General features: G+C 34.7%; 1 long non-coding RNA gene across 1 annotated transcript in view; it reads right to left on the reverse strand.

The window, feature by feature from the left end:
• The window catches only part of LOC107516241, a 600835-nt gene that overhangs the window by 213857 nt on the left and 360254 nt on the right, over window positions 1–26724 (reverse strand). Inside the window, exon 5 of the long non-coding RNA XR_001598236.2 lies at window positions 6895–6970. This is a non-coding gene — a long non-coding RNA (uncharacterized LOC107516241). The remainder of the gene's footprint in view (window positions 1–6894; window positions 6971–26724) is intronic.

Genomic DNA, 26724 nt, shown 5'->3' on the forward strand with positions numbered 1-26724 from the left:
CTCTCGGTGACTCTTTTGCTTTATTCATTCACAGGAATGACAAGGCGTTATGGTATATGGTAGAATCGATTAAAAAAATGGGAAGCACTTGATCCTAAATATTTTGTTCGACTTAAATTCTAATTTAAAGGGCTCAAAAACAAACAAATAAATAAATGTAATATAATGTAATATAAATGTGTATATGTAAATTAAATACAATATATTTATTTAGATAAATATATGTGTGTATATAAGGAGTCACAGTGATTCTGAATTGCAATGGAAGAAACAGTTTAAATGAGATTCATGGTACAAGAAAACTGATTGGATGTTCTGTTTCAAAATTTAATAGCACATTTTATATAATTAAATTTCTTTTTAACAAGCACCATATCAAAATTTGAAGAAATATCAAGCTTAGAGTACTTACTATCTACATATGATCACGCTTATATTTTTCCAATAATACAGTATTCTACAGTAGGATCAGAAAGAAACTAGACCTAGAATCTGAACTTAGTCTGAATCCAAGTTATTAGCTATATGACCTTAAATGACTCATGTAATCTCTAAAATTCACTTTTCCCATCTGTAAAATGGAGTTAAGAAGACTAACAGCAACCTCACAGAGTTTCTGCAGCTATCACAGGAGGTAAAGTATATGAAAATTCTTTGTATATTTGCTCAAAAATGGTAGCTAATTTAATTTAATTAGCTAGAGATCCTATTCTAATATACTTGACATCTATGTTCTTTTCCATTACTATTTAAAGTTAGGAAAAGTCATTCACTAATCATAAGGTTATTATTAAAACTTGTCTATAATTCAAAAGAGGCAAATGTTAATCAGACAAAAGTGCCACAAATTACAAAGAGTAACACTTTCCTTCTGGGGTAAGCATGCATGGTATACGGAAATTTAGTGTTCAACAGATGATTGTAGTAATAATGATAATTAAATGCATGTGTTCAAGTGGCCCCATTTTATCTGTGTGTGCACAGGAATACAAAAACTTGAGAATTTTAAGATAATATTATTCCAAGTTAATAATTTATAAATATGAAAATTATATTATTAGCAAAAATATTTGTCCAAATATAATATAATTATAATATAAATCTAAAAATATTATTACATAGATTCAGAAATATAAAGAGAAATAATGCACCACCTCCTCCTACTATAAAATCAAAATATATACATAAAGTCGCATATGACGTATCTTTGTAAGGAAATATGCTACCTTCAACACATTGTAAAATTAAGTATGCCACATATTTTTATATAAATAAATTATCACGAATATGCCATTTTAAGGAGAAATTACTTAAAAGTGCATTTTCCCACTGGAACTTAAAAAGAAAAGACCATTTTTCCAAAAGCTTTCCTTGCCACTGATAATTTGTTTAAAAATAACACATCGGATCACAGCAGAAGAATTTATCCAGCAGTGTTTACAGTGCTCTTTAACTTCACCTAATTGTTAAGATTGTTATAATTATTTGTTTAATGGTTTTGCTTAAAACTGTTTCATTCATTTCAATGTGTTAATACACTACTCTCCAATGCAAAGAACTTGAAGTCGTCTGTAGTACGACTTAATTTGAAAATTTCACATTTTTTTAATTTTCAGCGTTTTTTGAAGATCTAATAAAAAGAATAAATTAGAAACCTTTCAAACAATAACAAGAGAAAGCTTATGCCATGTACACTTTGTGAATGTTACACATTGTTTAACTGTAACATAAAAGGTGGCATTACCTACCATCTATTAAAATAATAATTCGTTTTAAAATAGAGAACTGGGGGAAAAAATAAGTCATTCATTAGTATCACCTGAAAATGTCTCTCTCTATGGAGACCACTGATATTTTAAGCACATGAATTCTTAAATCGACTAAAAAGGAGGTATAAGCCCCATCGAAGGTCCCTTAACAAAGAACAGCAGATTTTAAGTGACAAATCAAGACACAGAAAGAGGACAAAGTGTACATTATTTTTCCTTAAACTCACTCTTTTTATCTATATGAGATAAAAATTTGAGATTTTTTTTTTTTCCAACACATTCACTAAGTTAAAAAGAAGCAGCTATGGGAATGATTATCATCTTCCGGGAGAGAGCCGAGGGGAGTCAGCTAACTACAAAAATATGCTGTCGGGGCTGGTCCTGAGCAAGGATGCCTCTGTCAGGGTTTCTCACCTTGCTCAGCTACTGCCTCTAACTCGGTCAAGTCTCCTGACCTCTCTAACTGATTGATCTCATGTGTAGAATGGGAGTCATAACAGGTTCTACCGCATAGGATTTCACGAGAGTCAGTTAAGCCGGTGCGCGTGGCGCTGTACAAGTTGGTTACTGCACTGACAGCTACTTCCTTGATATTAAATTATCTGTTGCACTATAATTGTTTTCCAGTTTCTACGGACAGGTAACCAAAACCAATAAATGAGCAAGTTAATCAAATGCATCGACGAAGGAAAACCTGCACTAGAAATGTAGGAAGAAGACCCATGTAGAAGAAATAAATGTAATGCTGCAGAAAGAAATGAAGAGATAGATCATTGCATTTTCCCCCAACTCTGTTCCCCAAATTCTTTTTGGAAATGACCTTTGTTTTGGTGACGTACCCCACCTTCATTGTCCAGAATATAAACTGGCTTCAGTGAGCTAGGATCAGTAGTGGCGGTGATGGTGAGGGTGGAGGTGGCTGTGGTCAGGCCGGACTTGAAGTCCAGATGGCTAGTGCATCGAGTTCCCTTTTGTTAAGTTGAATTAAAGTTTATATAAAAATACTGCTTATTAAACATTTCTCATGAAAATATTTTATAGTGCCTGATTATCTTGTTTATTATCTGCTCTCTTTTGATATAAACTTTTTCCTTATGATAGCATTCTTGTTTTCCTTTCTTTTTTTTTTTTTTTTTTTTTTTTTGGCACAGCGAGATGTTTCAGCTAATCTTTCATGTGTCTTCCTGCATCTAGTGATGCTGCTCTTTTTATTGGTGACAGGTATTTAGAAGAATCGCAACCTGGACGCCAGTTACCACTGCCTTTGCAAGAGACAAGAGCTAGGAAACGTGGATTTTAAAAACAGAGCAAATGTGTGAGTTCATAACAGATCTCTAATTCAAACACTACAGCAGGATTTTATTTATTTTTAAACCTGCTTATTTTCTCTTATACTGAAAATTCTGGTTCCAAAATAAGTCATTTTTATTACTTCTTTGTTTTAACTAATTATAAATTAGTTTCAATGTAGTAATGCTGATTTTGCTAATAAATTAAGAAAGCTGAACAAGTTTCAAGAGTTCTTTGCAGTTTAATTTTTCCTTCGAACAAATTTCTCTGAGTTTGAATAAAAAAATACATTATGTTCTAAATTAACCTAGACAGAAAAATATATTTTAAATCAACTTTGATAGGTAGTTGGTTTTATTAGCTTTGATTGTTATGAACTTTTTACTTTCTCATTCATTTTTATTTTTATTTTTTTATTTATTTTTGATTATATAAGGTTATTAAAAGGTTGCAAATTAGAAACTGTACAACAAGATATTTAGGTAAAGGCTCACCTCCAATCTCATCTCCTTCATTTTGACACTTCCTCCCCACACGGATAATTGGAAAACAGTATATCCACTATTCTACACTGCACATTTTCCACACAGAAATCACATATCACCATATAAAGACCATACTCATTTTTCTTTATGACTACAGTATATCTCACTGCATTATATACAGGATTTAATCATTTAGTTCCCTATTAAAGGGACAGTAAGTTGTTTTTCAACCATTTGCTATTAAAAAGAATATCACAATGAGAATGTCATTTCATACTTGTGCCACTGTATCTTGGCGATAGATTCACAGGAGTAGAACTGACAAGTTAATTCACTCTGCAATTCTGCTGATGTTGCTAACTATTCCTCCATACCTGTAATTTTTTATTTTTTCCCCACAAACTCACCGGTAATTTATGAGACAACCCATCTCTACATAGCATCATTAACAAAATATTTTATTATGCTCTTGGAATTTTGCCAATTTGATGCCATAAAGTGTTTATTCATCTTCCTTTTATTCGAAGTGAGACTGAGAAATTTTTCATATGTTTAGAGACATTATTTTGTTTCTCTGAATGCCTAGTTTACATTCTTTACCAGTTATGCTACAGGTTGTTTACCTTTATTCCTGGATATTTAAGGGCCCTTGGTAGATACAAACATTTTTTGTCATATAAATTGGAAATATTAATTTCCAGTTTGTTTTTTGGTTTTTACTTAGCTCATTGTACCCCTTTGTTCCCCCCATTTTTACTCATTAAACATTTTATGCCAGTTTTTTTCTAGTTCATATGTAGTTCCATTTTTTATATTTTAATTTCTAATCAATTTAGAATTTATCTTAAAGTGGGCAGATGAATGAACCTCAATTTATCTTTTATCAATAGTTATCTAGATGTTATAGCATGATTTAAGGTCTTTTATTTAAATAAATATCTAAAGTATGAAGTTCTTTTTACTTCTGGTATATATCACAGAAATATGTTTTCTAGTTATGGTTTCTGTCAAGTGAGCGAACTCAAACACAGACAGTAGAAAAATTATATTTTTGCAGAATTCTTTTAGATATTAGCATTTTTTTAAATTTTAGTTTTAAAAACTCAGAGAACAATTTTTTAGTGACTTTTATCAAATTTTTACAAATATCTTATTTTTCATTAAAAATAGTGAGTTGGTATATTCTATTCTTATATCATTTACATGATCTCTATTCCATTTTCATAATAAGTATTTTGGCATAAAGAGTTTTAGAAATGAACAACCGATCAAGGAATTAGAATTTAGCAGTTTGTCACAAGCAGTAAGCGTTCTACGAGCAGGAGTCAGCACAGAGTCTCAGTTAAATCAGACGGTTGTTTAAGAAAAAAAAAAATATTTAAAGTAGCTTTTATTGTACACAGATTCCAGGGATCTCAAAAGTCGAAAATTTACTTTTGAAATAAAGAAATTATCATTTCTGATGGGTGATATTTTCTCTACAAGCATTCAAAACATTTTTCTTTGACTTATAAATAAACAAATAGATCAAAATATTAGGTATAAGAAGTCTGTTTCTCCAGAGTATATTTTAGAAATGGTTTTAGAAGAGTTATAAAATAATACTAGCAATAAAAAATAAAAATAAAAATCTTAAGAACTGAGAAAGATTTTCTATAGGTTTATAGCAATATGGTCTTTAAAGTCCTTTAATAATTAGAAGTCGCTTAGACTTCATTCCTAAAATAAATTGAGCTTCTTAGAAAAGTCAGACCTGAGTTAACTTTCATATGTAATAATCTTTAGTCTTCTTGCTCATGTTGATATATTTAATATTCACCTGTATACCTGGCCCAATCTATTATTTCAGACCAAACTTAATGTGGCTACATCTTCCTGAATCCACCTCGTCTCAGTCTATTGCTCAGCAGTGAAGTCTTTTTCCGCCTTGGCAGGTCTTACCTTCAACACCCAAAGCACAATTCTACATTAATCATTTTCTCTCTTACCTTCTTAGATTATCCACTGGTCCACTTGACCGTAATCCTTGCCATATTAGATGTTATTTTACAACTTTAAGTCTCCATTTCCCAGCAAAGGATTAAGTTTTTTAGAGGAGGAATTATAGTACATTCTTTTGCAACCACAAACACAAATAAATTTAAAAGTGTATGATATTCACGGGTACAAACAGTTGTGAATCTCTTACTTTCTTAGCTTCAGTTTTACAATACCGAGTTTGCAAAATCAAACATGAAATCTATAGATTTATAATAAGTATTAGTGTTCTTATTGGTATACTAAGGAAAACAAAATGGAGATCAATTTTAAACATCTTGGATGCACAATGTAACAAGTGTATTACTTTTTAAAAGGGTGTAAACTTTATACTTTATATAGAGTTTCAATAAAGTCGGTAGTATATACTTTGCTTGATGTAGTACTGAACTGTAATAATCTAGCTTGAACAGCAGTCTAACATTCAGTATAGAACTGATTTCTGTGTTCGTTACTAATTTTGATGTGTGAATATCTAAGGTTTTATAAGAAAAGATTCAAACTATTGTTAAAGATTGATATTTAAAAAAAAATCTTACTATAGTTACAAATATAAGCAGAGAAATGAAAATAAGACTTCCATATATAGTAATTTACAAACTGTTGATACTTTTGAAAGAACTTTCTCCCCTCTCCACATAAAATTTGTGATTAAAACCAAAGGATCATACACATGTGGTGTATGATCTAGGTGGAAATATAACTAACTAAATTATTGGAACATGTGAAGATTAGCTATGATATCTGAGCCTACCTTTTCTTTTTCCCATCGTCTATACACAAAAGATATGAGCAAAGCTGCATTGAAATATTTAGTATTCAAAACAATATGTTATATATCAGAAAGCAAAGAAAATGTTGATATCCTATAATTTAGTTGATGCAGACTATCCTTCTTATACTTAAGATTATTTTTTTAAAGTGTAACTATATATTTAGTTGTTATAAATCTAATAACTAAGGACATTTCTTCTAATTTTGGGGTACATAAGTATGTATTTGCTCCAGTGCCTAAATCATGGCCAAGTAGTAAATTGGATAGCCATTGGTATTTTACATAATATCTGAAATTCTTCGATAACCTAAAAAATATTTTAAGTAGAGCAGACATATGATACGCAAAAAATCTATACATATTCATAAGGTCCAGAAAATAATATAGCAAATGTGCGTGGGTAACAGCGGGTGTTTTTATGATGGTTTTGCATTTTCACGCTGTTTAAAATAGCCCTCGGTGATTTTATCCACCCGTGGAAACAATACTGATCCTTCTAAGACACTGAGACGACAAAATTCATTGAGAAATAACTTACCTATTTGCATTCCATTAACTCTGATGAACTTCATGTTGATTCCGAAGATGAAGATGCAATTGACAAGTGTGAAACACTAAGAGAGAAAAAAAGGTCACGTTAGGGATTGAAGAGCACAGAGATGAGTTCACTAGGCGCTCCATAGCCTCCTTATCATCTTCCAAAGCCAGCATCAGATAAAAATGCATTTCCAGGTGAGCCTTACCTGGGAAAAGCAGCAGCAAAGTTACAGCACGAAGCTGAACCTATGTGTTCCAGAGAAGTTTCGGTCTCACCTACTGGAAATGTGTTTGATTTTATTGGAGAATAATTAGGAAAGGAAAATGGCTGTAAACACCCTGTTGAATTCTATATTTCTCCTCCACCTTCCCTGGCTATCTCCCTAAACAACAACATCAGAGGACAGGTGTCAAATCCTCCGGAAAGTATAGGTGGAGGTCAGAGGGGGGAGCATGAGAGGTGGGTTCAAGGCAAGGACCAGTTCCAATCACAGGGCAAGGGCATTCTCGTCTGGGAGGATTTTGCTGAATGGATGATCATCCATCATTTGACTTGCTCTCTGAATAATTATAAAATACTTCTTAAAATGTCCATAAGCATAATAATTTCTAGAGAAAATGCATGTATTTTAATATAAAAAGGATAAATATGGCTTTCTACTGCTCCACGGACTATTAAATAAAAAACTAAGAATTCTTTCAGATTTATGTGATTACTATAATGAACTTATTCATCTTTATTTTATAGAGATGAAAAATATTGAGTGGTAGAGCTCGAGTTCTAAACTTTATACCATTTCATTATACCACTTTACATCTCTCGCCTTTATATATAACAGCCGAAGGCTACACACAAAATCACTGAAACAGCAGATGAGATATGAGCACAGGAGAGCCTTGTTTATATTCGTACTTTCTTTGCTAAATTCCAATCGATAGCCATGATACTGAACAAATCCCTTCTTGAAACGCCACCCCTTTTTAAAAGAACACCACTTGTTAAAATTAGACAAAAGTATATAAATATATCATGTCCCTTTTGAAAAATTAAAGCAATAAGTAAGTCCCCTCTGTCAAATACGACTGACATATTGAGGCTTCCTCCGCACTACGGCGACATATAAGTTGCCAATATACAAATATATTCATGTATAAATATAGGTAGCCTTTCCATGACTGTAGATCATTTTACATAAAATGATATATTAAGCATGTGGAATTTAGATTTTGCAGGTGAGTCATCTAATCACCATGGCAGCTGTCAGATTGAGAGCAGCATATGAGAGGCAAGAGAGAAGTGTAAATGTCAGGAAAAGGAAAGTCCTTCAAGGTGTCGAGAGTTCTCCAGCGGATGGCTTGATAGTTTCGTTTTTTATACTCTATGAGTTCTAATTTTCGCCATAGTGCACGTGTGTGTATTTTAACAATGCCTCATATGTCAAATTAATTTGTTGGAGAAATCGAATGATGCAAAGTAGGTTTACAAAAGGTTGACTATGGAACTGAAAGTATTCTTTAGGGTTTATGTCACAGTAAAAGCCAGTGGTCTGAATGGATTGGACGTCTAGCCTATGAAGTACTGCACACATGCGATCCGGAGAACAGGCCGGGTGAAGATCAAGAGCAAATGAAAGAATGAAACTAAAGGAAATTGCCAAAGAAATTAGCCTGATGAAAGAAACCCGTTCGCCCCCACGGCCAAAATGAGAACAATTAGAGCTATACAATAAATAGAGTAGCTTAGGATTATCACCCAACAATAAAAGAAATATACAGAAGTACACATTAATATAAATAAATAATTATATAAATCAATGGACAAATCTCCTGGGCAGAAGAATTGCAAATAATATACATCGATATTCTATCTTATAGGCAAAGCTTCATTCCTGCCCCTAGTCCCCTGCCCTGTTTTCCCATGGTGTCCTAAACTTAGTGACTTGTTTCCAAAAATAGGGTCAGGAAGGAGAAAACAGTAACATTGCGATGAAAGAACCTGGCAAGCACCACCTTCATAGAGTGGTAAAGGTTAGCCTCACCGGCGGGTCACGTGGACATGAATAACACTGTGATAGAGGCAGTGAGCAAGGCACTTCACCTCTGTGGGATTATGTCTAAGAACTTATCCTCCTAGACTAATTTAAAAAGAAAAAGAAAAAGAAAAAGAAAAAAGAAAGGGCAACCTAAACTGGGTCGCTTTAATTTTGTCGTATTATGAACCACGTTGCAGTGAACGTTTGTGTAATTGTGTTCTTATACCCAGTATAAATTTTCTCTAAGGTAAATTCGAGTCACAATCCCTGCGCCCTAAAGGAAGAATGAGTTTCCTTAAGTGTTTTTTGTTGTTGTTGGTGGTGGTGTTGTTTTTTGTTTTTTGTTTTCTCTTTCCCGGCTAGAGAGTTCAAAGTTCTGTTTTGTTTTTTAATTTTGCCTGTTTCAACTATAGAGCGTGCTTTTGACTAACAACTTCCTATAGGTAGATACATTGCTAAGTACAATCAAAACGAGAGAGAAAAAAGGGCACAACGTACAATGTTTCCTGTTCTGAGAGAGACTATGATGGGCACTAGAATACAATTACCACTCAATAAATACCCAGCGGATGGAGAGACTGCAAATTACAACCAGAGGAATGGGGTGACTTCATGAGCATTGTGTTTTGTTTTGTTTGTTTTAACTTAATGTTAGAAGATCATGATGATTTTAACAGAAAAAAAAAGTTTGAAGGTGGAGGAAGCTATTACAAGTGGAAGGGAAAATGTAACCAGACAAATGTGAGAAATACTCTAAAATATGTCTGAGAACAGTGAACTAGTAGATTATTTTGGATGGAGCAGTGAAGATGTAAAGAGTAGTTGTAGAAGCTAAACCTGGCAAGGTACGCTGTGGTCGGTTTATACAGGTCCTTAAAAGCAGTGATGTGGGTGTTAGAACTTATTCTGGAAGGGATAAAAGACGACTAGAGCAATAAAGTGTTTGAATTGCAACACATATGTTTTTGGCTCTAAATAACAGCCCCACATAAACTAACTTATCTAATGCATAAGAGTGTTAAATGTAAGTGGTTTGTTATATCATTTAAGAGCTACGAGAGACAGGGTGGTTAGAGGGTTAACAAATTCAATCACTCATCATTTCATGAAAGACCAGAGGCCTTCCGTCAACCTGCCTGGTCACCCCCACAGGCTGACGATGTTTCCCTTCGTGACTGAAAGGTAGCTGCGCCAGCTCTAACCCTATGGTGCAGAATGCTGATGTCCTGTTAAAAACAGGGGCATTTTCAATCTCGAACCTTTAATCCATAAGAACAAGCTTTCCCAGAAAACTACAGATTTCCCGTCAAGTACGAGTTGCTAGAAATGAGTCACAGCCATGCCAGAAACAATCACGTCAAGGGAAATAAAACAAACACGACAGACTTGGACAGATAGTGATGAACTTGAAGGGACTACAGAGAGTCACTGTTACTGGGAACAGAGGACAGTAAACATCAAAGCAGCTCTGGGTCTTTCCCGGTGGAGGGGAAGGTGATGGTCGTGAGTGTGCGGACAAGCATACCCGGCATGCTGAAGGACGTGAGACTTATAGGAAGAAGGAATATTGGCACTAAGCTGCTCGCTAAAGGGTCGATTTCAAGAGTTGTAATGGAGGCTTAAATTGGGACAGTAACAGTGAGGAAAGAAGAGATTCCTTCAAAGGACACTGGAAAAGTAAAGAAAAGAGAACTCATCACATGGATGGTGGAGGGAATAGTTGGTGACTGAGAGTAGAAATGGCTTTAATGATGGTTTTAGAAGGTTTAGAATAGTAGACATATTTAATGTAGAGATAAGGAATTCGTAAGAGAGACATATGGACCTTGAAGATGCTAAGCAGTGTTTGGGTATATAAATTTTAAGGTACCAAATAAAAATTTCCTATAAATACCAAGAAATATAGCTCAGGAGAACATAAGGGCTATAAATACACGTTTGATAACGAAGCACATAAATGTAATTACTAAAGCTAGGAAACTAGAGATCTCTAAGGAAAGGAAATTGTAAACAATAGATTCCAGTAAAGAAACTGACAAAGACCTGTGTTCAGAGAAAGTCAAAGGCTTAAAAGCTTTTTCAAAAGGATATTTAGAAACTGTAGTCATACAGTTGGGAGGAAAATCTGGAATAATTCTGTGCTGTAGTTGTTATAAATATGCAAGTCCATGTATAAAAGAGGCTAAGAAATGTGTGATTAGTCATTTGTGACCTTATTCACTATTTTAGTAGTGTGCACGGAGTACGTACCGGCTTCTAGTGGGCTGAGACATGAGCGAGAAGTAAATACATAGGAACAGTGGTAACGAAAAAAAAAAAAAAAAACAGACGGTCATTGGAAGTAAGCTCAGTGATTTTCTAGTTTAATAATATTGTTTTAGCCTTGTTTTTTTTTTAATAGAATGATAAATGACCCCCAACCATGATTATACTATGTACAAAAAGACCTAGGAGAAGGAAATATAAAAAAAATAAAAATAATAATGTAAGTCTTTATTCTTAGACGCAGAGAACGAAGCTGAAGTCAAGAGTAAAACTTAAGTGATAAGCTTCAGACTAAAACAGGATTACTTATTGTAAAGAGAAGACAAATAATAGCTGATCATTTTCTAGTATAAATTAAAAGGAAAAACATATTTAAAATATTTGAAAAGGATGGAGAAATAATTTCAAAAGATACCCACTATCACCATCCCCTATAAAAAAAATACATTTTAATTCCCCTTTTTATTGCATGGATTTTTTTTAACATCTGTAGCCATACTGTGTTCACCATTTTGGTAAATATCCATGACTGTGTTGTACATGTTCATATGTGGAAAAGAGATTAAATAAGCTTAAATTTACTAGCAAAACAAAAGAATAGGTTATGTATTTGAAGAAAGGAATATACAGAGAAAAACATAAAAGATAACTAAAGATTAGTATAAATCAAGCAACAGGATAGATTATTATTAATTATAATCTGTGGTCATCAAGCAGTCAATCAGTCCCTAAGCAGCAGCCTGTCGGCAGCTTCGAGGTTGGCTTGCAGTATTGACAGAGATTCATCTGAAATGGAGAAAATGAGCCCCAATGAGGCTGGCACATTTATGACTTTCACAGACAACAAAACCATGGTCAATGGCATCAGCTCCTCCCATCCCTGGTTCTATAGCACACCAAATGCAAGGTGTCTGATGAGAGACAACTTGAGTATAGGGAGCTTTGTCTTCAGTGAGCCAGCTCTAAACCACGGTCAAGCATTTTAATAGTCTAGAGCTATCCCCAAATAACGGTGAACATCTCAGGCCTGAGAGAACTAAAGAGACAGACGGTAAACTGCTTCCTAGAAGCCTCCAGCAACATAGGAAGTTAACAAGAACTGACCTCGAGACAGCTCCTCACAGGACTGCTCGTCTCAGCACAAATGCCACCAACACTGGTTCAGACTGTGCTTGCATCTTCCCTACAAGGCCAAGGTGGAGACGAGATTGCCAGGATGCAAAGACGGAGCCATGCCGCATGCAAGAGACTTATCGTTCACTCCTCACTTTCTTTGAAACCTTCTTTTCTAAATGTTTCCTACACCATTATCTCCAAGAAGAACTATTTCTTCACAAAGATAAAAACTGCATGACTTGCTGCATATACTTAGCAAAGACACTGACATACCTTGGTTTTCTCATGTACAATTATTTATTAAATCCCTATGGTATGACATTTCTTATTAAAGGAACAAATAAATGTATTTTTATACCTTTGTCAATGTAAAATGATCAAACTTCTATATTAATGGCTCACATCAAAGACATTAGTCTAAATCACAAGCATAAAATGAAGAGCCATATTCAGATAAAAAGGAAACAGTTGAAAATAAGAACAAAAGGATGTGCATGCAGAAAGAGCTACTAATCAAAATTACCCACTCGGAATTTCTCGCAGAGAGAAATGCAGAACAGTTTAAAATGAATGAACAGCTCAATGAGCAGGCAAATGAGAATGATTAGAAAAACACATTCCCTTACATAAAAATAGAAATATGTAATATAAAGTATATGTGCATTTTATACACATTCGGTTAGTTTTCTTTAATGGATTCTGGCTTTTTAGCTATTTTTTAAAGTTAGTGCTTTAAAATTAAAATTCTTAGGTTGACTTATTGATCCCTCAATTGCCTTCACTCATTTCCGTTCCCACTACCGACGAGACAACAGAAATACAAACCTTGCTTGACTCTAGATTCAGCTCTAAAGAAAAATATATAAAGGAAACTAAGAGGCTGTGTGCACCTACTTACACGCAGGGGTTATTAGTCAGGATTCCCCAGAACCATTAGGACACGTAAGTGTGTGAATACAGGTGAATGAAGATTTATGATGGGAAACGACTCCCATGATTGTGGAGGCCAAGAATCCCACGATCTGCCTTTTGAAGCTGGAGAACCAGGAGAGCTGGTGTGTAACTTATTCTGACCAAAGGTCCGAGAACCAGGAGCTCTGACGCCCAAGGACAAGAAAAGATGAACTAGACTTCGCTTTAGCACTTTGGGAAAACTGAGTACTACTGAGTGAACATGGAAACAGATTCAACAAAAAGAAGCAAAGTAAGATAACCTTACGAAAACTTCCCTGAATTGGAGAATATTTTATAGACTACAGCAGATCATGTTCACTGGATTTAACACATTTTATCTCTGTGCTTTTTCAAAGTTATACAAAAAATCAAATACTAGTTCTAGTATTTTGTATTCTGTTAGTTTCAGAGAAAATGAGCAAGGATGCTTGAGGGACTTTTTGAATAACGATGTCGCCACAGCCAATTTAAATAAATAAATATCTCTGTAAACATATTATTATTGCAATTGTTTTCTTATAAACAGTTATCATTATTATTAACTAACTTAAAATACCAGGCATGATATTCTTTCTGAAGCAACTCTGAAGGAAGCAGTGAATTTTAAGAACGCTCACATATAACGCACACGGTTTGTTTTTTCTCATGAGAATTCTATCTCTAGTTTTCAGTCTCTCAAGGCTTGAATAATTAGTATACAGAGATAGCTTGCATATTGAGGAGTTTTAGAAGTAAACATTTTTTGAAGTTTGTTGTTGCTAGTGATAAGAGAAAAGAGTCTCTTTCTTTTGCTGTTTTTAATGAGACATTTAATGTGTGGGGGTGTTTTTGTTGTTTGTTTTTGTTTTTGAAAAGGAGAATAATGTGTGCTCATGGGCAAACGTATATTACTTAAGGAAAGAAATAAAGAAAGAAGGTTGTTTATTGTATTTTTATTCATTTTAGTTTAAAAACAAAAAAATTACAAAAATGAAAAATTTGAAAACCAAAGTTATGGAATTTATTACATTGACCATCTTTTAAATTAAGCAGTGCATTGCTTTTGAAATCTTATTAGGATAATAAAATGGCATGGGGAAATATGCTAAAATGCTCCTGTCTTGTTTATCTTTTCCTCTTCATCTTTCTTTATTTTCACACCCATTCCTGTTCCATTCTATCATTTTCTCCTCAGTTTCCTTTATTATATTTCGAGTTCATGTTGAAGAGATATTTTAAATAGCGGTAGCCATGTGGAAGCCAGCCCTCCTTCTCAGTGTAGAGATAAAAGCTTGCAAAATAATGAGTCCAAAGGTAACTATCAAGGAAAGAGCCTACGTTCTGGATGCATCTCCAGTATATGAGATACAGTAATAGGTAGGTAGTCATCTCAACAGAGAAGAATCTGTTTCTCCTTGGCCCCTTTGGTGGTGATCCTCGTAAAATCTTATGTCATACTATCCTGTCTCTCTCTGTGCCTGACTGGGAGAGACACTGGACAAAAACCTTCACAGCCCCCTTTTCTGCATCCACTGCATTCTATCTTATTTATTTAAACAGTAGTCTTCTCTTTCACTCACCATCTCATTTCTCTGTAGGTGCCATTAAATTGATACCATTGTGGAAAATAAATAAATTCTGGCTGACCATGAAGTGTATGATCTCTCATGTGAGGATAGTATATCCAAATTGCTACAGATCATTTTTAATTAAAATTATTGCTTTTCTATCGTATATTAAACTCCTTTAAAAGCAAATCTGAAAACGACTGGAGGTCATTTAAATAGAGTTAAGTATTTTAAAGTGAATCAAATTATACAGGAAATAGAATTCAAAAAAATAAATACATGTCATTATAATTGGTATCTCAAGAGGTTCTTGGAATCTTATTTAAAGTCTCTCCATTTTAAAGTGTCACAGAAAATAAAAGCATAAAGGAAAATTTTCATTTTCATCCTTTGGCTTCTAACAAGCAAGGAGACTGAAAGAACAAAGATATGAACAAAAGAAAATAATCTAGGCACAGCCATAATGCAATGACAAATTCCTCCTAAATCACAGAAGACAGGAAAATTTAAAAGATTGATAACTCTCAATGCAGTATAAATCATATTTTCCATTTATCAACCTGGACCTATCTATCTATATTGTTACTGAAGAAAGTATCATTTTTTTGACAAGCTGTTGCTCTTAGCAACAAGTCATCTTGATATTTTCTTTGATTATAACTAAAGAGCAATATCCATTCTTGTTACATGGGTGTAAAGTATAATTTAAAGCTCATTAAAAGTGTAGCAGGTGTTCACGTTTAAAGTGTAAAAAAAAAAAAAATAGAGGGAAGAATTTCTCTATGCCTGAGCTGTCAGTGTTCTAAAAGCCTAATTTATTTTGCATAACCTTTTAGCAAATAGACATGATTATAATAGAGAGAAGAGAAATGGAAACAATATATGCGGGAAAGTAAAGGGACTTAGCCTTTTGATTTGACCTTGATTCCCACCCTTTGAAAATATTATAGTCTTTTAACAATTGCAGCTTTGACATATAACACACTTTTCTTCCCAGGAGATAGAAGTTCTTCAGACATTTCCTTAGCATAAAAGCTGCTCTAAAGTAGAAAATGAGTGGGTGCATAAACTGAAACAGAGTCAGTGTGTATTCAATGCAAAGCCGGGAAAAGAATGAATGTTCAATCGTCCAGGCCTTTCACAGGTTCGTTTTTCATGTGGGAAGCGCCTACTCTGCAGAGAGAAAATTCAAACTTGAATTCAAAAGTAAGTAAAAGTCTAGCAATTGGAACTGTTCCTCAATATCTTCCATTGTTGGCACAAATTAGGCAAATGGTGAGGAAAAGACCTAAGTACATCAGATCTAAACAGAGAACGGAAGCTTCAAGTTGTAATTGTTAACACGACGGCCCTGTCTGGGCTGTGGATCTGCACTGCCCTTTCAAGCAGGACCTCTAATGAAAGCCCAGGATTGTTGGAGCTCACTGGAGTTTGAATAATTTAAGGTATTAATAGTTTTCTCCTTTTAAGAAAAGAACTATACTTTTTTTTAAAGGCAGGGGCATATAAAGAAAAATCGTGGTATTCAGGAAAGAATGGTGAGAAATAAAACAATGTTAATACAGTTTTGATATTACTTGCTGAGCTTTAATGCTATTGTTAAAACTAAGTTTTGAAGTATAAAAGGCAAATATTCGTGGAATCCAAATAAAAATCTGAAAGGAGAACTCCATGTAATCTTAACAAAACCCAAAATGGGTTGAAGAAGGATAGAAAAATATGCTAAAGACCCACTGTGTCCAGTAGTGAGAGTAGAGGCAGTGGTCAGGAACACTGTTTACTTTCATTTGCTAATCAAGACGTTTCCATTTAAATACAATTTAAATTTAAGAAGAATTAATAGTAGGCATTTGCTTCCTTTTTCCATCAATGTCGTTAGAGAAACGGGTGGCCGTGTTGAAGAATATGAAGTATCTGTCACATACGCGTCTCAGAGTTTAGTGCAGAGGTTCTAAAAACGTACTTTGTTTGGCCAGAATAATGAGCCAATAATTTATCTAAAAGTCGGTATTTAATATCATCGAACATTTGGATCTTGTAACACTGGGGCTGGATACAAAATTTCGTCAGAGTTGAGAAACACTTGCCCCTCTCCCTTCGGTACATTAGAAACTATCGGGGCCCGCCCCCTCCCCCCACATTGTCACAGTGCCATTTTTAACCGATGCCACCACTTCTCTTCAGACAGCTGCATGCTTTTCTTTCACTTGCTTATCCTTAGTGGCCATGTGACTTTGTCCCTAGTAACACAGTGCAAAGTGTTTTTGGCTCTTATTAATAAAGTCCCAATCTGTTTCATTCATGCTTTCCAATTGTTTTGCACACGGAAGTTAATGAGTAAATATTTGTAGAATTTCACTGAACTTTTTAGTCATAACAATGTGAAAACAAATATTTCTAGTACGCCACCATCCTGGGGCATCTAGCTTTGTAACTTTTAAAGATGATATGGTTCGATATCCTATCATGGGAATATTTAAGATTATTTGATTTCAGGCAACATGCACTGCTGTGACAATTCTTACATTTCACTGTAAGTGAACTTCAACCCTTCTGTCTTGCTGTGAAATAAATACATCATGCACTTAAAACTGCAAACCACAAAACTCTCTGAAGAGGATACTTATTAGTCTGTATTTATCAGAAGATAACCTAACATGGAGATGTCACCGTTGGGGGGGATCTAAATCCATGGCTGTCTCGGTGGCATTGAGAGGCCTGGGTCCTTTCTGCCAACATAGGAAAGGATTACAGATCAGTGAAGATTAGGAAAAGAAAGATTTATTGAAGTACATTTCAAGAGAGAAACAGGCTACACCAGAGAGGGCTTAGCCTTGTAGAAGTGGGGAGGTCTGTCTTATACTTGGACCATGATGAGAGGTTACAAGGGTGGTGCTTGCTGATCCATGGATGTGTGAGGTCATTTTGATTGACATTTGGCTGTTATATATAAGCTGTTGTCAACTGTACATGTACTTTCCCAGAATTCATTCTGTTATAATAATTAGATTCATGAAGTCTGGGCATATTCATGACATTATAATGATAGGATAATGAGGCTGAGGTGTAAAGGTCGAAGTACTCCTTACTGTACGAGCATCCATGGCCTAAACTGACTGCTGTGCTATGGTCATTTATTTCCTGGTACTCCAGGATGTAGGGGGATTGTTATTAGAAACATGAGGTTTTCTGGGAGATCCTGGGGCAGCCTAATAGTTTGGGCCGTAAGTGTTGTCATTTCTGTGGTTATAGAGCTAGGCCTACCCTCCCATTGCTCATGGCTACCTAACTGCCTTTCTTGAAAACCTGCCGTCAAGGACACCCACTTGTGTCAAGTGAGCATTTGGAATTGAAATCACGCTTTACTTTCTGCAGCATACAGCAGTATGATCACACTACTATCCTCCCAGAGGGCCCTGGCAAACGTGGTCCCCCAGTAGTGATGTTAGAGGTCTGTATCGTGAATGTCCCAGTGAAGTGAAACGCACCCTCTCAAAATAATCCACGAAATAGCAATATGGGTTTGGAGGTTGAAACTATATACTGAGAGAGACGAGCTCCCACAGAGGATCAATAATTCCAATGGCTCTATAATGATGTTAATGAGAAATCAGGCCTTCGAAAATGTCAAAAGTTTATTGAAAACCTTTATCATAATTGAAACAGGGATAGTTGTATTTCATGATGACATATTTTGGGCCACCAGAATTATACCGTACTTCTCTTGAGGGCCATCCCTTTATTTGCTTTAAGAAAGAATAAATCTTTCATCGCAGCGGTGCCAGTAATGAGGCTACTTATATAAAATATATCGATGTGTCCCCAAACTATCATTATAAGTAAAGAGTCTCCTCAGATTTTATAGTGGAGGCGTATTTAATTATTTACTGGTAGTAGTTTGCACTAGTTGTATTCTGCTTCTGTTACCCAGTTTCTAAAATTACTTTTTTTTCCCTAGTCTATAAGTAGTACATACTCATTAAATAAATTTTCTAAATACAGAATGATAACGTCTATATCCCTAAAGATAATGTTTAGGGGGCTAGGAAATTGCAGTTATATACAAATTGAAAGTTTTCTAGCAGGCAAAATGGCCCCTGAAAAGTACAAGTAAGCTCTATTTGCTCCAGAACTCATATATAGTAAAACAGGGAAATCAAAACTAAACAGTGGTCAATAAAAAGACCCCAAACCTCCCACTAAAAATAAAATATAATATTTTGTTACTGATTTCAAAAAACACTTAGGATACAATGAAATAACGGATCTAGGAAATGACTTTCAAAAGCTAGAAAAATCGTTAGGCAAAATTTTGATGGTGAACTTTGTAATAATGAATCAGACCGACATCACCTGAAACCATGATTAATCCTATGATCATAATAAACTATTACCAGAGGGAGGCAAGACAGAGAACAAATGTGGCATAATGAGAACTGAGAGGCTACTGATGTGCATGAGGACCGGATGTTCGCCTGCACCCTAAAGTCAACATGAAAATAAGTATTTGGCGGTGGGGTGGAAGGAGGGCTAATAAAGGCAAAAGGGGAGTTGCTGTCATGCCGGGTCACAGCTCAGGGTTCTGCAAGCATCACTGAGACGCCCGGTGTCTAACATCACACTGATACCTAGCGGTTTAGGGGCCAGGCATATCAACGCGAATGCCCAGATTAACCAAATTAAAGCAAACAGAGTAGCAGGTTTATTCTGCTTTTCTTTACAACCAGCTGAGAAAAGTGAACTTTAGCAGTAATGTTCGTAGTTGACTGTTCCGTTCATCCCGAGTTCAGCCAATTCCTTTTGTAACACCACCGCTCTCTGCTAATCCCCTCTGGCCACCTTACTAGATGAGCTTTAATGGTATATATTTTGGAAATTAAGTCATTAAATGCCACATAAGTCAGACAAAGCACATCATTCTAATTGCAGATAATTTCTTAAACCCAATGAAATGAATAACGGCACTCTAGCTTTCATTATGGCCACACCACGCATATCCTCGGATATTCTTCTACTTAACACTGAAATGCTTGGAAAGAAAAAACAAAAACAAACAAAACCACAAGAGTAAAAAACAAGAGTAAGAGAGCATGAAAAATCATTAAACAGAGTTTTAACACTGCCATATGAACAAGTTTATAGCCGAAATGTTATTTTGAATACATTTCCATAAGTGTTTCCCATACTATTACCTAGTCTTAGGCAATATTTTAATAAACACATAATGTTTCACTGAGAATAAATACTACAATTTATTCAACTCTTTTCCATATTGCTCAGTAGTTAGGTTGTTATTAATTTTTGTTGTGATTGCTATATATTGAATCAATTAATAGCTTTAATTTCTAAAACACCTTGTGTTTAGAATCAGATTTCCAATCTGAAGATAAATAGATCAATTGATACAAACATTTTTAAAGACTCATTGAATATTTAAAGATTCTTGATGCTAGAGATATGATTTCTCCCTACTTAAAAGTTTTATATACATATATAAATATATATATATAAGTTTTATATATATAAAAGTTTTATATATATATATATAACTTTTATATATATATAACTTTTAAGTTATATATTTATAGATAGATGATAGATAAATACACACACACATACACACACACACACACACACACACACATTAATTCAGACCATTCAAAATAAGTTACAAATACAGAAATTATTACTCCAAATTCTTCACCAAAAAAAAAGTGATTGATGTCCATGGCACATTGATGTCCTGGGACAAAGCTTTGGAGGATATGTTGAGAACTCCAGATTCTGAGAACTGTATTCACATTCCTAACCCATATTTATTTTTCTATTTACTTAGACCAGTTACTTACCATCTTTAAATTTTTCTAATATCTGAAATGATGATTCTCTCCCACAGTTTTAAGTAGTAGATGATGTAATGCTTTAAAGGGCACAGTTAGATGTTGGGTGGATGATGAGCTCTCATTAAATGTGAGTGGCTTCTAACCCAGCACAGCCCTGTGACATAGTGCTCGGGAGCATGTGCCCTGGAGACAAGATGCCTCTGTTTGAATTCCGGATCTACCCCATACCAACCGTGTGACCTTCTGCCAGTTATCCGAACTCTCTGCACCTCTGTTTCTTCCTATGTAAAAACTGTCAACCATAGCACTTAAAGCTAAGGGTTATTGTCTATATTACATGAGATCGTAAGTGTCTTGCATAAAGTCCGACTTAAAGTAAATACTGAATAAGTACTATTTTTACTAGAATTTAGAATAACATGATTTTCAACTGTTTTTAATTAATGGCTCTCTCCATTAACAGAAAACAGATTGTGTGGCAGTAGTCACGAAGAAAACAATTGCTTAATTTAATTTTTAAAAGACATGTCTTTTTTACTACAAACTACCCAGGCTAAGTTTTGCCAGAAGTTGATAACTGCTGTATATGGATAAAAGAAAGCCACTGTCATGTGACACAGTGGCCTGTACACATCCTACAGTCAAGAAGAATTGCTGAGCATGATTTTAGGAATCCACTAATAAAATAAGAATGCTAAGTAAAAACATCCATGTCAAAGTCTCAAGGAAGACAGATTATAGTGTAACGAATTGCTTCTAAAATAAATTAATAGTTACATTTTGTCGTATTAAATTCAGCTTTTCCCCCCAACTCTTTCTCCCCATTTAAATGTGTTCTCAAGGTTAAAATAGCTCTGCGATTGTCAGACACACACACACACACACACACACACACACACACACACTTAATTTAAAACTTATTTTTTAATGCAAAATAAAATGACATTTCTACTTTATTAAAAGCTTTTCAGGCATAAGTAAAAAGTTGAGATACTCATTTATTTATTCATCATTTACTTTGGAGACTTGGACCTTCTCTAGCAAAACTGAGAACTCCATGTGATTGGTTATTATTGTTTTTATTACAAAACTCCAAAAATACTACTGATTTTTATGTAGACAAAGTTCTTGTTATTATTTAACTCAAATCTCAATTGCACATCTTTAAAAATAAAATAGTTGTAACAAATGATTCCTCTCTAGAATATGAAAGGTAAATTAAGAGTAGCAAACCATGCTGAAATCAATTATGCATTTCCAATTGAATAAATAATTTGGATAACTATTCTTTTTCAGAACTCTAAGTTTGGGTTTAAAATCCATTTTAATTTTAAAATTCCTATATTGTTAATAATTTCAATGCTTCCCATGTGCCTCGTCTGTGAAAACAAACTTTATAGTCTTTTTCTTAATTCGAGTTCTCGATGTGGCCTAATTTACAGCTTGCCAGTGGTGAAAGCTTAATTTGTGTTATGTGTTGGGGTCTCCTCTCCCTCTTGGGATCAGACAAAAATGTGGAGGGCTTAAGCGTTCCAGAATAGAAGGTCAGACCTGGCGCCTGTTTCATTGCAGTCACCACACTGCTCCTTCTCACTACGGTGCTGCCACCTAGCAGAGCCCTTTTCCTCGTGGGGCCCACGGATGCTCTCGATGGGCTCAGAGATGCCGTGCTCCCCACAGAGGGGAGACTTCACCACGGATGCTCTCATTAATTCTCTGGCGCTCACGTGAACATTCTACAGCACATAACCACATCAGGAGAAGCTGGACATTGGTTTTCTACTCTTAAACGAAGAAGAACAAAAACAAGGAAAAAAATCCTAAAACCCTTTTACTCCTCAGTCTCAGTAAGCTCCCCTTGTACTTGAGATTAGCCCTCTGCAACCTCCTCTTATTAAGGGGCCCACCCTCTCTGCCCTTTCCCTCTAATAACTTTATCTTCTAAACCCAACAGATGTCTTGGTGGGATAGACTAGGCTGTCTCTAAAGTCATTTTTGACATCTCATCTTTTGCCCTAAAACGTGACAGTTGTTAAAGTCGGCCTAAAGAAAGTGAACCCCACATCCGAACAGTAGACATCGTGTAAGTGAAAATAACTCTCCATTTTGCGAGTCTCCCACAACAAACAGTAAGAACACCATGAAAATAGTTAATAACTCAATAAATTGTCTTGCCATCTATTTTTTATGTGGCTTAAATCATGGTGTACTTTAAAAAGAATAATATAGTTAATAGCGCAGACAGCACGATAGAACAGTTGCAATAAACTGGAGAGAAGAAAAAATATAGAAGAAAAAATAGTGCTTGAATTGACTTGTAAGGATATTTTTCTTAATCAATGTTGCTTTCAATAGGAAGATAAAAATAATTCAGAGATGAAAGAAAGAGCTTTCACTCAAAAGTATTTTCTTATCCAGTTTCTGCTGCTTGAAATTATGTTAATTCCTGAAATTTTTTAAACCTGGAATGTAACCATTAGCATCCACATCACAATGGCTACAGATGATGAGTGGAGTTTTTTAATTTGTTTGTTTGGCCCATAAATAGTAGATATAAACATCAGCGTTTTGGGGAAAGTGGGCTCTAATATTCTTATCCTGGCTTAGGGGGAACTACTAGAGGAAAAAACAATTAAAACGAAAAGACAGTGTGTCTGAAAGAAGAGAGGGGAAGAGAAGAATAAAATCAAACCGGAATCAAACGAACACCAGACAAGCTTCTCCTCCCTCTGGGACAAAATTGGGCAATTCTTCATATAAAAACAAATTCTTTCCATAAGTCGACAGTTTTCATTCCAACCATTCCAATTCCCGTTTATTATTAGTTACATGCTTAGAAAGCTTTGGGGCGACTGTACTTTTGTCATCCGAGAATTCTCTTTTGTCTTTTATAAAGTGGAGACTGTAACACTGAAAAATCCCTTTGGGATCTGCAGATGAAAGGCATGATACAGCTGTTAAGTAGTACCAATATCTATCAGCATAGGAGTATTTATATAGCTTCTGTAAATATCATGAAATTAAAAAGAATACTCTACTAGTTGAAATGAGAGGGAAAAAAAAAAATGGAAGCCTGGTACAAACATTAGTTTGCATAGTTTTGTATTTGAATACTGACAGGCTATCAAAAAAAAAAAAATCTGCCAAAGTCTGCACTCTAAATGTTTATAAAGGAACTGCCTCAGAATTTATGAAAATTGTGTCTCACTTTCTGGAGATATTATGCATGCTATGTGGGGATTTTTCTATCAAAAGGTCACTATCCAAATTAGATTCAAAATGTTTTTGACTTCGACGAATCTTTACTTTGTAAGTGTAGATTAAGTTGTTCTGTTTTTGTTCTAAAGAAAAGGTATACTTATTTTAAAATTAAAACAGTAATTTTAATTGCTAACATTATCTCTATATCCCAAGAAGACCACCATGTAAGTTTCTAGTGAATATATTGATGGGGAAATTAAATGCATATGATTTTATGTCTTATCATCCTATTTCTAGGTTTATAATTCCTTAATTTTTCCACTGGAGTTTTTCTTTGGTTTCCAGTGAAAGATATGCCATTATTTAGCAAAATCAGCACAGAGAAACCCCTCATAACCTCCAGCTCTCACACAGGAAAGAGATGTGAGAAAATAAAGATTCCTAACATGTGGTAATAACTGTCAGCCAAATATACTCAGCACACTTAAAGAAAAAGTGTAAGGTCAATTCCAAGAGTGAGAACAAGACTGAGATGATCATATATTAAATTATAAAGCTATAAAAGTGATGTTTTGCATTCATCAAAAACACATCAAGATGTCTTCAGAATAAAATAGTACCCATCAGTAACTGCTCTGTATTTCAAACAAAGATCTATATTCAATTTGCTTTTCTCACTATGATTCTGCTTTTGAGATTAAGCATGGGCAGTTGTATTTTTTAGTGACAAATCCAAGACAGCAATCCACTTCCTTCCACTAAACATCATCTCGAACACTAGCTAGACTGAAAAATGGTTAAAAGTCTCAATGGCCACAGGGCTCTGATACGCAGGCCCGAGCACAGGGCGAGTCTTGCTATCGAGACTCCTCTTTGGTCATGGAGGATCAATGCACTCCCACCAAAGAGCCACCGCAGCTATCTTGGGAACCACTTCTCTACAGCCACACCTTTAAGTTCATGAAGCCTCCTTGTCCTTGGGCCTAAACACTGAACTGGTGAGGATGAGCCCAGCCACAAAGGAGTTCTGTCTGTAGCACTGAGATTAGAGCATCCCTGGTCCCTGGTGCCGTAGGTACACAAGGAGCAAGTCATCCAAAGATCAGGGGTTCCCCAAATCAGCTCCACTTCAGCATTATTTGAGAAGCTTAACAAAAAGCAGATCTGGGCCCTCTCCTGCAGTACCATATAAATCACCTGACCATGGGGCACAGAAAAGTGTATTTTCTAGGAATGCCGAAAATAAGCTTTGGATCTACAGTGGGAAACCAGGAGACCACAAGGTGCCTAAAGCCGTTTTCAAAAAAAACTGAGTTAGAAACTACCAAATTTACACATCTTCATATGTCTCCTCACGGGTTTTGCCAGATGCCATCCCATGTGCTATTTTCAGTTGGTTTGTGTGTAGTATTTTATTTCATTAATTCTACCACCCTATAGTATAACGGTATTTCATTCGACAGAACACGGAACCACGGCCCACGAACACCAGATTGATATGGCTGAGGATGGCATGGGTAGTATTCAACCCCAAGGCTCTCAGACTATCAGACTTCGCTGCTACCGCTGTTCCAATTATACTGCACGGCCTCTTAATCTAGTTTGCTATAACCCATGATGAATGGTGTTATCAGGGTGCCAAATATTACTGTGTGGATTATATAACTTCCTTTCCATTGGGTACAGTGAGATCGATGATCAAAATGGAAAGAGTTCAGCCAAAATTGAGGCATCTTTTACATTAAATTTAGGGTTCGTTGAAGTTATTTTGGCATTTTTATTACAATGAGTTTATATTAGGTAAATATACCAATAAATACAGATGGAAAAATCTCCCTCTATCAATATTTTAAAAATATTTTTCTGATATTGCAAAATGTTCACTAATATTAAATATAATGAAGATTTTTAACAATATGTCAAAAAGAACCTCAGGTGTTGGTTCATCTGCAAAATACAATAATACATATTACATTTCTTATTTTATTCTAAATTTTTCCTTTTATCCTTTTTAAAATAACTGTTTCAAACGTAAATTGAACTTTTAACTTTTAAATGGAAGGTGATTACATGTTATCTATCTCGGATGTATTTTCAAATTGCCATATTTTTAAATCTCTAAAATATTCATTATTTTTTCCATAAAAATGTAATATAAGGAAACAATATTAAGGAAAGCAAGAGTAAAAGTGAAGAGGATTTACTCTAATTTAAGAAATTTTACATTTTCAAGTATTTTAATATAAATTTCAAATTATATTAATTTTATTCATGCTCAAGAGGGTCTATAAAACATCTGTCTCTCAGAACAGAAATGTTACAACTTTGAAATCAAATGGAGTAGATATTTTAGAAAAATGCTCTGGAGAAATTAAACAGTTTCTTAAGTCAGATGATTTTAAAGTAGTTGTTTAAATGCCATTATTCTACAATTTGGCCATATGATTTACTAGCTCTTTGTTAAAATATTTACATAAATTTTTATTTGATGTTACGTTTGTCTTTTTTTCTTATTAATAAGTTCATTAATGGAGTAATATCGTAACTGGTATCTTCTCTCTACTCTACTTATAAGATTCTCTTTGGTTTATATATTTGATCTTGAAAAATGTACATAATTAAGAAGTAATACTTCACAGAGAGGGTTTCAATGTTCTTTGTCTTTAACCAGGTATTAATGCCCTGAGGGAGCCAGTTTAAATCTACTGGAGTGTGTTTAATTGCTGCGTTTTAGATAAATGAGTGCATTCATCATTATAGTTACACAATACCATAATTATAATATTTCCTCCCTTTACTATGTAAAATATTAAATAATGGTAACTAAAAATACATTTGAACTTCTAATTTGTAGTGCATGGTATTTCATTTT

Source organism: Rousettus aegyptiacus, unplaced genomic scaffold, assembly GCF_014176215.1.
Source record: "Rousettus aegyptiacus isolate mRouAeg1 unplaced genomic scaffold, mRouAeg1.p scaffold_m13_p_16, whole genome shotgun sequence".
In the NCBI taxonomy this organism is placed as follows: domain Eukaryota; kingdom Metazoa; phylum Chordata; class Mammalia; order Chiroptera; family Pteropodidae; genus Rousettus; species Rousettus aegyptiacus.